Genomic DNA, 13,131 nt, shown 5'->3' on the forward strand with positions numbered 1-13,131 from the left:
CAGTATGGGAAACACTGGAATAAAATGTTAGAACTCACAAGACCTACTTCTTGTTCAGCCAACTGCTAGGAGAAATGAGTTCGTTTACATTTATGGGAGAGAAAGCTACCTGTTCCTTATTTACAGCATCAGCTGAAAATGAGGACAGGCATTTGCGTGCACTTTTGTAGCCGGGGTTGTAAGGTATTTACATGCCAAATATGCTAAACACTTATATGCTGTTCATGCTTTGTGTATCACTCCAAAGGACAGAGCTGCCATGCTGATGCTGCTCATTTAAAAAAATAACGCATTAATCAAATGTGTGACTGACCTCCTTGGGACAGACGGACGGACACACACACACACGACAGTTCTGTAGCATGTTAAAGACTAAATTTTATTTATTCGGTAATGAGCTTTCATGGGTAAGACCCACTTCATCATACAAAGAGAATGGGTAGATGAGCTAGATTGGTGTTGAGCTGGTCTGCAGAAACTAAGCCACCCCGCTCTAGACAGGGAAAGATGGAAGAAAACAGTGAGGGAGGCATCAGACACCAGCGGGCACTGAGCCCATGATTGTTGATGAATAAATCAGATAGTTAGTCTTTAAGTTGTTACAGCATTGCTTGTGTTTTGTTTGGCTGGTTGCGGGGTTTTTTGTGTATCTACAGAAAAAAAATGGCTGTTCCTTGCAGGGAGAACTGTATGTCTCTTGCTGTTTTATACACATCCTGTCCTATATTTCATGTTACAAAAGTCTCCAATGACGACTCAGGCCACATGTTCACTTTATGAATGCTTTCTCTGCATATTTGACAAAACACAAACGAAGATACCGATGTGCACTTACCCCCCCCCAGGTTTAACAGCTGAAGTGGCTTCCAAAAGCTGAGAGGGGTGAAGTGAGGAAAATGCTTTCAGATTTCTTAAAAGAGCGGGTTTCTGATGTGGAAGCCACAGAACCCGAACCATTACAAAAGATCAGAGAGGGAGCCGTGTTAGTCTGTAGCTTCGAGAACAACAAGAAGCCTTGTGGCCCCTTACAGACTAACGGATATTTTGGAGCATAAGCTTTCGTGGGCAAAGACCCGCTTCATCAGATGCGCGAGTGGGGGTGGGGGAGTGGTTTCAGAGGGCCATTTAAAGAATGGGGTGCCAAGCTGCGGGCCACTCCCAGGCTCTGTTTAATCCTTGGTGAATGGAGTCAAATTTGCAAATAAATTGCAGCTCAGAGATTTCTCTCTCCATTTGATTTCTGCAATTTCTTTGTTTCAGGACTGTCACCCTTAAATCGGCTACTGAGTGTCCAGGGAGACTGAAGTATCGGAGGGGTAGCCGTGTTAGTGTGGATCTGTAACAGCAACGAAGGGTCCTGTGGCACCTTATAGACTAACAGAAAAGTTTTGAGTATGAGTTTTCGTGAGCACAGACTCACTTTATCATTACATAGAGACTGTCCAGTTTGTCCGATGTATGTAGCAGAGGGGCATTGCTGGCACATGATGGCATAAATTATATTGGTAGATGTGCAGCTGAATGAACCCACGATGGTGTGGCTGATCTGGTTAGGTCCTGTAATGGTGTTGCTGGTGTAGATATGTGGGCAGAGCTGGCAACGAGGTTTGTTGCATGGATGGGTCCCTGAGTTAGAGTGACTGTGGTGCGGTGTATAGCTGCTGGTTAGGATTTGCTTCAGGTTGGCAGGTTGTCTGTGGGCAAGGACTGGGCTGCCTCCCAAGGCCTGTAAAAGTGGGGGGGGGGTCATTGTCCAGGATGGGTTGTAAATCCCTGATGATGCGCTGTAAAGGTTTTAGCTGAGGACTGTAGGTGATGGCTAGTGGTGTTCTGTTGGTTTCTCTCTTGGGCATCTGTGCTCACGAAAGCTCATGCTCAAAACTTTTCTGTTGGTCTATAAGGTGCCACAGGACCCTTCGTTGCCGTTACAGGGAGATTGGAGTGTTCCTCCACAGGCTTCTGTACATTACCATTCCTGATGTCTGATTTATGTCCATTTATTCTTTTACGTAGAGACTGTCCAGTTTGGCCAATGTAAATTGCAGTGGGGCATTGCTGGCACATGATGGCATATATTATATTAGTAGATGAGGATCAATCTTGTACTGATGGTCTCTGGCTCAGATGGTAAAAATGAACATGAATTGGTCCACGCTGTTTTGGACAATCTGGCAGAACCCATCAGCAGCAGGGACGCATGTCCTCTGTGTTGAAGCACAAGACTCCTCTGTGTTTAGGGGGCTAACATTCAGCTTTATTGAATTCAATAAGGCAACAGATGTGCCAAACTGGACACGAGTAAAACCAGGTCCAGCAAGGCTGCTTGATGCAGCTAACTCTAGTATTTTATACCCTTCCACAGACAAAGCCCAGTGTGTCAGAGGCAATTAGTTAGAGAATCGTAAATCGCTTCTCAAAGAGAAACCGTTATCAGCAAAGAGAAACAAGTACCGGGGAGCTGGAGCCTTAACTCCAGACGGCCCATTAATGCGTTCCATAGAGCTCATCCTCCCTGCCGTTCCCAAACAGGTCAAGGAAAGCACAGGCTCTTGTGTGCGTGCAGAAGTAAGGGATGTGAAATGACTTCTTATATGAGGTGGTTTCCACATCTGGAATGGTGGTTGAAGCATGAAGGGATCTTTAGATCATCTAGCTGAATGACTTCCCATGCTGGCTACAACAGTGCTCTGTCAGTATCTATTCTCCCTTGCGGATGACTTGTAAGCAAAAAACAGTCAGCATTAGTTCCTGCCAGGGTAGCCAAACTTGTTTGTCTGAGTGATTGGCTGAAGAAGGACTGAATGAATTTGTAGGTGCTAAAGTTTTGTACTGTTTTATTTTAAATACAGTTAGATGAGCAATAGGGTTATTCGTACAGGGCTTGTTTTATGGTGTCATGACTTTTAACATATTAAACAGAGATCCATCTGTTTTCTTTATAACACAAAACGACGAAACGTAACCCAAGCATGGACAGCTGACACCTGTAAAACTTTTCCAAGTTCCTTGAAAAAAATCTTGATAAAATACTTTTCCTTCCTTGAAAAAATTCCATTGAACCGAATCTGGTTAGCTAACTGAGGAAGCCAGATATGAGCATTGAGGGTAACTGAAGGATTTTATGAAAACCCATCCTAATACAAGGAGCAGAGGGGGTAGCTGAGTTAGTATATATCTTCAAAAGCCACAAGAAGTCCTGTGGTACCTTATGGACTAACAGATAATCATCAGCATTAAGCAAATGGTTTTATTAGGGCATAGGCACTACAGGTATATAACACCATGTATGCCTCCGACAAGGCACCTCTTTGAAGTCAGAGTCCAACTTCCTCCCGCCAATGACTTCTCTTTTCGTTCACTGATAACCTCTAGAGCGTAATGTGTGAGTGTAACTACCACCCTTCTCCTGCTAGTATCTGCAAGTCTGAGCAGAACTTTTTTCTGTTACCCTGTCATCCCCTGTTTTAGGTTACGTGGGACTGATGTGTTCTTGCACAATTGCTTAAGACACTGTTTACATATGTAACCCTTCTACTAATGCCAAGTGCCTGCCAGAAGGGGCCGGGTTCAGCTCCTTGGGGGTTTTCTGTCAATGATACAACCGACTGGCTTGAGCCCCCACCCAGTGGCCTGGGACAACCTCACCTCACTTGCTGGGTGCCTGTAAGGCAGTTCTTCCCCTCTGGCAAGCACAGAGTCTAAGATGGAAACAGCTTGTTTAATAACGATAACTTAACCCCAGTTTGCACAATGACATATGCACTATATTTAACCAAAGCAGAGAGAAACCCCTTTAACAAGGTACCACCCCAGTACTTTATAGAACCAAATCTCGTGCTGAGGCTCTTTGCCTTTACCCCACACACAGTTACAGGGTGTACCTCTCACGGTGCAGTCTAAGACCCAGAGCCCACAGATACATCACCATGGCAGTGCAGCCATCCACTTGTCTGCAGCATCCGGCTGCCTGCCACCTGGCCGCTGGCTGCTCCTCCTACTAGTCCGCCACCGGTTGCGCCATCCGCTGCTCCCCCTACCAGCCGCCCGCCGGTCGCACCATCCGCTGTGGGTTTGGCCTGAGGCAAAACCCTGTGATTTCAGCTCTTAGCAGCCTTGGCTGCCACTCTGTGATTTCAACTCTTAATATCTACCAAAGTGGACTCTCATAAAAACACTAGTATCCAGCTCTGTCTTTTAACAGGTGGGGAGGACTAGTCAAACAAGGCGTATAGCTATATAGCCGAGGCATAGACCGAGCCAAGGCACTCAGCTAGCTGGTTCAACTAGCACCCCTCTCCTCCTGCTTTACAATGCTTTAAACCAGGGGAGTCCTGTGTAATCCATGTCTTATGCAGTTATGATGACCTGCCCTGTCCCCCACAACAACTTGGAGCATTGGTGAGATTTCACAATTCTCACGCTGAGTGTTAGCATAAATTGTAATTTTACAATGTGTTCACAAAGACAAGCTCGTTGCTTCCTTGCTACCCATCAGGCTTTGTTTGCAAGGTGTCACATACACACACAGAGAAGACCAGCTTCAGAAACTGCTGGATCAGTTCTCCAAAGCGTGCAAGAACTTCGGGCTTCCCATCAGCCTAAAGAAGACAAAGGTACTTGGTCAGGATGCTTCTGAACCTCCATCAATCAGCATTGACAACTATACGTTAGAGGTCGTGCACGAGTTCGTTTACCTCGGGTCCACCATCACTGACACCCTGTCGTTGGACACTGAGCTAAATAGGAGGATCAGAAAAGCAGCCACAACTCTGTCCAGACTCAGCAAGAGAGTGTGGAACAGCAACAAGTTGTACACTCACACCAAAATGCAAGTCTACAGAGCCTGCATCCTTAGCACCCTCCTTTACGGCAGTGAGTCTTGGACCATGTACGCCCGCCAGGAAACGAGGCTGACCGTCTTCCACTTGCGCTGCCTCAGGTGCATCCTTGGAATATCGTGGAAGGACAGAGTGTCCAACACTGCCGTCCTTGAGTGAGTTGGAATCCCAACCATGCACACCCTCCTCAGGCAGCGGCGGCTCCGCTGGCTTGGCCACATTCACAGGACGAATGATGGAAGGATCCCAAAAGACATCCTGTATGGCGAGCTAGCCTCTGGCCAAAGACCTCCCGGATGCCCCCAATTGCACTACAAAGATGTTTGCAAGAGGGACCTCAGGGAGGTAGACATCGAGCCGGACAGCTGGGAGGAGCTGGCAGACGATCGCAGCAGATGGAGGCAGGAACTCCACAAGGGCCTTCAGAAGGGTGAGATGAGGATCAGACAGCTAGCTGAGGAGAAGCGAGCCCAAAGAAAGCACAGGAAGTACCTGTCAGACACCCATTACACATGCAACAGATGCAGCAAGGACTGTCACTCTTGTGTGGGCCTTCACAGTCACAGTCGACGCTGCAAATGATGATTCCAGATGGAACTACGAAGGGCGTGATCCATAGTCTACATAGACTGAAGGATGCCTACTACTACTACTACATATACCAGAGGTGTAAAGACTGCAGGAAGGCCAACATTGCTCATGCTGGTTTAAAACCAGAGCAGCTAGAGCAGCATGCAAAAGACCGAACAGGTTGGCGTGCTCTCATATGACATGCATATGACAACTTTGAAGAGCAGCACCGCGAACGCCTCATTGATGCTCGTGAGAGGAAGAAAGTAACAGGAGCAGCCGCACCAACAGAGCCAGGACAATTCCCTTGCCCCCGCTGTGAACACCCATGCCGTTCAAAGCTTGGACTCCTCAGCCACATGCAAGTCCACAACCGATGAGCCTGTGCAAGCTCAAGACGTCATCGTCGGACACGACGGACTACCTACTATTACATATGCACACCTTTGTATTTTCATGCAAATGATCTCTGGGAGAGACCTTCCTCCCAGCCTTCAGCAGCACTGAGTTACTGCTGGCACATTCCTAGTTACTGGAGAGATCTGTGTATTTTTTTTAACCAGCCTTTCTAGCCAGGAATTGGTGTTAACCTGGTGTTAACTGACACCTGGTCTGTTGTTCACACTATTAGTTATGCCTGAGGTTCCATCAAGACTCACAGCAAGTAAAACAAAGCAGCAGAAATGTAGCACTTTAACAGAATGATTTATTTGGTGATGAGCTTTCGTGGGACAGACCCACTTCTTCAGATCATCACTGAATAAATCATTTGGTAGTCTTTAAAGTGCTACATTTCTGCTGCTTTGTTTTGTTGGAGTACGGACTACCATGGCTACCTCTCTGTTACTCACAACAAGTAGTTCATTTGAAATCAGTGGTTAGTGAGCGTTCAGGTAAGTTTTTCCTTTTTTCCCCCAATATCGGGCTCAATTTTAATCAAAATACTGTAAGATTTTGAGAGGCACACAGTACTTTTGCCATGGGTTAAATATTTCAAACCAAATCTACAGTACTAAAGTTGCTGTTAGGAGGCATGCTCTGTTTCAGCTGAGTTCCTCAGCAATGATTAATCACCAGCTACTTATAGTAAGAGTTCCATAAGCTGTATAGAGCACTGGGGAAAAGAACAAGGTGTAAACTAAATGCGCCGGGTGTGAGGGGTGACTTGAACCACACAGAAATCCGTCCAAATTTGTAGAGCTGACATTAAAACCAATAAGCAAGAACAAATCACAGCAGGTGCTGTGGCAGAGGGATGTCAGATCAAAATGGATTTTGAAGCATGAATCACATGAAATCCCTGCAAATAATGTGAAGACAGACCTGAAGAGAAACTTTAAGTGCATCAGAAGCAGGTAGCAAGTGAAAGACTTGGTGAGCCCATTGGCTCACTACGATATTGCTAAGAAGCTAAATGATTTCTTCACACAGAGGCTACGTCTACACGTGCACCCAACTTCGAAATAGCTTATTTCGATGTTGCGACATCGAAATAGGCTATTTCGATGAATAACGTCTACACGTCCTCCAGGGCTGGCAACGTCGATGTTCAACTTCGACGTTGCTCAGCCCAACATCGAAATAGGCACAGCGAGGGAACGTCTACACGCCAAAGTAGCACACATCGAAATAAGGGAGCCATGCACAGCTGCAGACAGGGTCACGGGGCGGACTCAACAGCAAGTCGCTCCCTTAAAGGGCTCCTCCCAGACACACTTTCATTAAACAGTGCAAGATACACAGAGCCAACAACTAGTTGCAGACCCTGTATATGCAGCACGGACCCCCAGCTGCAGCAGCAGCAGCCAGAAGCCCTGGGCTAAGGGCTGCTGCCCACGGTGACCACAGAGCCCCGCAAGGGCTGGAGAGAGAGTATCTCTCAACCCCCCAGCTGATGGCCGCCATGGAGGACCCAGCAATTTCGACGTTGCGGGACGCGGATCGTCTACACGTCCCTACTTCGATGTTGAACGTCGAAGTAGGGCGCTATTCCCATCCCCTCATGGGGTTAGCGACTTCGACGTCTCGCCGCCTAACGTCGATTTCAACTTCGAAATAGCGCCCAACACGTGTAGACGTGACGGGCGCTATTTCGAAGTTACTGCCGCTACTTCGAAGTAGCGTGCAGGTGTAGACGCAGCCAGAGGGTGACAGGCAGAAAATACCCCAGACTTGTTCTTTTCTGATCATAAAAATGAGATTCTCTTAAAGAGTCAGGCATCGGGGGAAGGGTGCTGAAGCAAACTTTGAAAAAGCAACACGGACCAGGTTTTCAATGGGATTTAGGCACCTAAAGATACAGTCTCGCAGATAGGTCCTGATGGAATTTCAGAGCTACCCAAGTGTCTAAGGGCTGGTCTACACTAGGCAGGTAAGTCAAATGTAGACAAGTCAATTCTAGCTGTGGCAATTGTGTAGCTAGCAACGACTTACCTGGCTGTCCTCACGGAGGGAGAAACTTTCCATCGACTTCCCTAACTCCTCATCTGATCAAGGTATACAGGGGTCGACTGCTGACTCCAGATTGTTTGATTTCACACAGCTCTACCAGGCAGGTGAAATCAAATCCTGGAAGATCAATCCTGACTGGGTGGCTTTTCTGCATTGTCTAGACATACCCTTAGTCTCTGAGCACCTTGGACAGGAAATCAATCTGCATTTTTGGGCACCTCCATAGTCTTTAAGAATCTGGCCCTCAGTCACCAGACCCAAGTAAGAGCTTGGAAGGAGATTAAAAACCAAGCCACTATCAACAAAAACATGCGATAGCTTATTAGGAACGTGAGCGGCAAGTGTGTTCTACACTTAAAGGCTCTTCAGAGCATTGGGAACCAGCAGGTCAACATCGAAAGAGTTTCAGTTGTGTTGGCTTTAAAACAATAGCCCATAAACAGCTGAATAAGGCAGGCAGCTACAGGAAATAGCACCCCCCCCCCCCCGCCAACCTCAAATAAAAGCCACCCTGCCCTGCCCCTCCCCTGCATAAGAGTCCAGTGGATTAGAAATGAGGGTGGCAATTTCCTTGAAAGTGTGATAGGGGAATGGTGGGACAGGGTTCTGCAGCCAGTCCAGGCTCCGTGTGATGTGGACCCTGGGCAACCTGTGTTGACCACAAGAGGGAACAGGAGACACACTGAGCTCGCAGAAGGGGTGGAGCATGGAGTGAATGGTGCGGGGAGAGGACAGATGCTCTGTAGAGCGGGGGGGATCATGGAGAAGAAGTGTGGTGGAGCACAGCTCCACGGATGAATCTCCCAGGATGTTTCCAGACTTGTACTCAGGCAAAGAGCAGGAAGTTCTCCTCCCTGAGGAATGTCGCAGCCTTTGTTCAGCAGAACCAAGTTCCTCTTCAAAGCACGGCAGGAGCAGCCCTCCTTCCTTTACTGGTCACCTCACCAGCTGATTTGCAAGCAGTGAGCTGGCAGCTCGAAAGGCTGAGACTTATGGCCATGAAAAATTCTGAGCTAGGGAATCCCCTGTCTTTCTTCCCTGAAATCCTTACAGAGTTTAGCGAGAGTGGGATCATGGTCCACACGAGTTTAAAAAAAGGAAGTGAGGAAACATGGACAGAAATGTGAGTTAAAAAAATGAAGAATACTGCAAGCTATGGCCATGGTGGTCAGGTGATTTAGACAACACACCATAAAGTTGGCAGGGCAAGCGACAGAAACAAAGAAAAAGTTAGCAGCAGCAACGCTCCCGAGCATCACGAATGATCAGAGAAGACAAACTCTGGTTAGAAGGAGTTGCTTGTTTTTTAGTTGAGAATTACCGAACTCTAAAGCACTGTTTCCCGAACTGGGGGGCATGCTACCCCCAGGGGCATGACGAAATTCCAGGGGGGGCACGAGGCAACCCAGCCTCCTCCCCCCCATAATTTCCCCCACCCGAAGAAAGAGCCGGCCTTTGCTTCTGGCTCTCAGCCCCTGCTACTTTACGTGGGTGAGCCAGCCCAGCTGCTGTAAAAAGCAGGCGGCCAGCAAAGACCCACATGTAGCTACCTGCCTCCTGCAAAAGTGAGAAAGTGTGGGCTGGGGGGAGGGGCAGGAAGAGGAGGAGGGGTTAGATGCGGGGGCTGGGGTACCTGGCTCAGGTGATGGGGTACAAGTCGGGAGCTGGTGGTGCCTGGCTTTGTGGGAGGGGAGGAGATGGAGCGGAGCAGGCAGCCGGCTTGTGGGACTCGCGGGGCTGGGGTATCGCAGGGGTCAGGAGGCTCGGGCTGGCGGCTGGCCCCCGCAATGTGGAGTCTGGGCAGCGAGCGGGTGGGCGGCTGGTCCCAGCAGCATGAGGCTCAGGTGGCTGGCCCCAGCTGGCTGGCCCCAGCAGTGCAGGGCTTGAGCCGGCAGGCGGGTGGCTGGTGGCTGGTCCCAGCAGTGTGGGGCTCGGGCAGCTCAGGCTAGTAAGTGGTCAGCTGGCCCTGGCAGTGTGGGGCTTTGGTGGGTTGCTGGGGTGGCTGGTGGGCAGGCAGCTGGCCCCGGCAGCGCGAGGCTCAGGTGGCTAGCAGGCGGGCGGCTGCCCCAGCAGGAATGGGTGTGGGCAGCTCAGGCTGGCGGGAGGGCAGCTGGCCCTGGCAGCACGGAGCTTGGGCGGGCAGCTCAGACAGCTAGAGCGAGCGGCCGTCCCCGTCAGAGTGGGGCTCGGGTGACCAGCTGTGGCTCTGGCAGCGCAGGTCTCAGGTGGGCAGGCAGCTGGCCGAGGTAGCTCTGGCCCCTGGCACAGGGCTCAAGCAGTTGGGCAGCTGAGGCTGCACCAGGCACCCCCAAAACTGTGTGTGCTGCTTTTTAATTGTAAATAACATTTTTATATGGTAACAGAGAGGGAGCCGTGCTCGTCTATATACTATCAAAACAAAAAAGCAGTCCAGCAGCACTTTAAAGACTAACAAATTATTTTTATATAAAGTTTTTGTGTTTATTTTGAGTTAGGAATTGAATATTTTGTTAAAAGTGGGGTTGGATGATGACAAAGAAGGGGGTGTGAGGGTTTCTCGAAAACCAAAAGCCAGGCATGATATGGAAAAGTTTGGGAACCACTGCTCTAAAGGCCTGGTGTCTGTTTCCAGGTGTCCTTCACAAACTGATTACAAGTGTGGCATATGTTACAGCAGTCAGAGGAGCGACTTTGTATTCATAGAGGGTAGCTCCCTGGTGTGTAGATTCAGCAAGCACTTTGTTGTGGACATACACGTATTAGCATCACTAAAGACATACACATGGGAATGGCACAAGTGTATGGCCAATAATCAGGAAAGCCGAGGCAAAGAATGATTTGCAGCTGTCCAGGAAGGTTAGAGACAGCAAGACAAGATTCTTAATATATCTGACAAAAAAGAGAAGGGATACTGTGAGTGTGCTGCTCAAATGAGGAAAGTGAGCTGGTAGAGAAAGATGAGGGCAGAGTTTTGGGGAAGATCCTTCTTAAGTAACAGGTTGTCCTGAAGCAAAAAGGGAAAGAGAAAATTAACTCACAGTTAAACCATTGCTATATTTACCGCTTGGACCTGCTTTGACCTTGATCATTTTAGTGGTAACATCAGCAGCTTTGCTTATTTAGTTGCCTTCCCAAAATACAGTAACTGAGCAAAACAGAACAAATCATTCATAGCAAGCGCTTTGTGGTTAGCTTGTTCTGGTTGAGAGAGCTGTTGACAATCAAGCAATTTCTCAAGTTGAAGATTCAGAGTTACTCAGTGCATACATTGGTATGACTAATTCCTGGTCTGCAGCTGTGACTGCAGCATTCAAGCCATCATCAAGTTGATTGGCCGGGACACTTGCCTGAGACAGGAGGAAAAATCTCCCAGCCCATTAAGGAGCAAATGCCCTCAATTGTCTCTACCTCACAGGTGTGAACTACGCCCTTGAACTCTCTGAGAGCGCCAGCATCAGACAGTTTAATTCAATTAAACCAAGGAAGAAGCCTACGTGACCCAATGGGTATTAAAGAGGGATCTGGCGGACCCCCTATTTGAGCTCCAATCATCTTTCCTGCTGGACAGGAGGGTGGGGGCCTCCCCAGGTCCCCGGGGACGCCTGACTCCTGGAGAAAAAGGGACAAAGGACTTCTTCCCGAGGGATTGAGAGAGGAAAACTGTCCAAGCCACGTTGGTAACGCAGGGGTGAGGATAAGACCTGCTAAGTATTTTACTTTTTATTTCTTTTGTGCGCATTTAACAAGTATAGATCTATGAATTAGAGAGCATGCTAGCTATTTGTAATCAAAGTATAAACCTTGTAACAATTGTAACCACAAGAGCTTAAACAAAGTAATTGATTAAGTGGTAAGCTGACTCCTCCTGTTACTGTGCAAACTGAACACAAAACAAAGAACCTAGCTGCTTTTCAGCGGCTCTCAGCCTGGTCACTGGTGGGCTCTGCCATAGACAAGGGCATAAGTGGCATCTCACCTGGCCATCGGCTAACAGGTCTTCTGAAATCCATGAGCCTCGTGAGTGGAGATCTGGGGCACTGTCAGAGAGGACCAAACCCTCCATGTGTTCCCAAGTCCCACATACCCTCTACTAGCACCAAAGCCTCTCTGCCTGTGCCAGCCCCCTTCATTCCCTAAGGAATCTGACCATACAAAGGGGAATAACACGGGAGTTACTCCTCTGAAGGTCAATGTGGCAGACTTGTGTTTGCAGAGGACTATGCTTGCGGAGGTTTTCTTTTGAAGACAAAAGAGACCAGAAGTTTCTCTCTGTGGGCCGAGATTGGTGGGAAGGCATGGAGGGGCATTGCCCCTTCCCGTGCTACTTGTAGGCCAGAGATCTTCAAAGTGTGGGGCACGAACCCTTGGGGGAAGTGCATCACCTCCAACTTAACTCAGTTCAGTGAAGCACCCAGCCTGTGGCCCACTGTCAGCCGTTGTGTCCATGTCAACTTCCACCCCAGACGCCATCATCCCAGTGCTAGCTCTGCCCCAAGACCAAGGCGTCAGGGGCAGGCATTGGGGTGGGGCACAACCCCAGAAGTCAAACTACATCCTGATACACACCTTCCCAACACAGACAGCAACCTGGTTTTCAGCTCCCGGACCTGCCTTGTGAGATACTCCAAAGCAGATGAGCTGCAGCCTGACCAGGTTGTTAAAACCCCACAACCCCAAGGCAGATCCTTTGTGGCTTTCTCGCTGGGGTTCCACACTGACCCCAGGGAGCTACCAGGCAGGGTCCAAAATATATACCCAGAATGGTCCTGACTCTGAGGGAACCTGTCAAAAGCCCCAGTTCCCCCCTCATCTGGCCCAGTTGTGAAAGAGGAGCCTGTTTGCATCCTACAGAGATCTACTCCCTCTTACAGAGATCTGCCCCTTGTTACAGCCCTGCCACTCCACTATCCGTGCACTCCTTCCAACTGAACAGACAGGAACTTCCACCCATCCCTAGGTGGTCACCAGCCTGGGCTTCTTCCCAAACCATAAAGAACTGGTCACAGGCCACTTCTTCCCTGTAGGTGTTTGTTTTCTTTTTCTGAGGGATCTGTAACTGCTGGAATTGGGTAATCTGGGCCTAGAGACTTTCCTTCTCCATTTTAAGAAGCCCAATATGTCACAGCCTGCAGTAATTCTCATTGGAATTTCCCCCACAGGTTAGCGAAGGAATGTTTCTGTTGAGTTTCCACTATTTCCTGCCGCATCTTGCCATACGCTCCCTGTTTTCATTTTGATGAATCACACACAGAGCTCATATTCAAAGTCTTCACAAAGGTTCAATGCTATTCAC

Source organism: Carettochelys insculpta, chromosome 13, assembly GCF_033958435.1.
Source record: "Carettochelys insculpta isolate YL-2023 chromosome 13, ASM3395843v1, whole genome shotgun sequence".
Classification (NCBI taxonomy): domain Eukaryota; kingdom Metazoa; phylum Chordata; order Testudines; family Carettochelyidae; genus Carettochelys; species Carettochelys insculpta.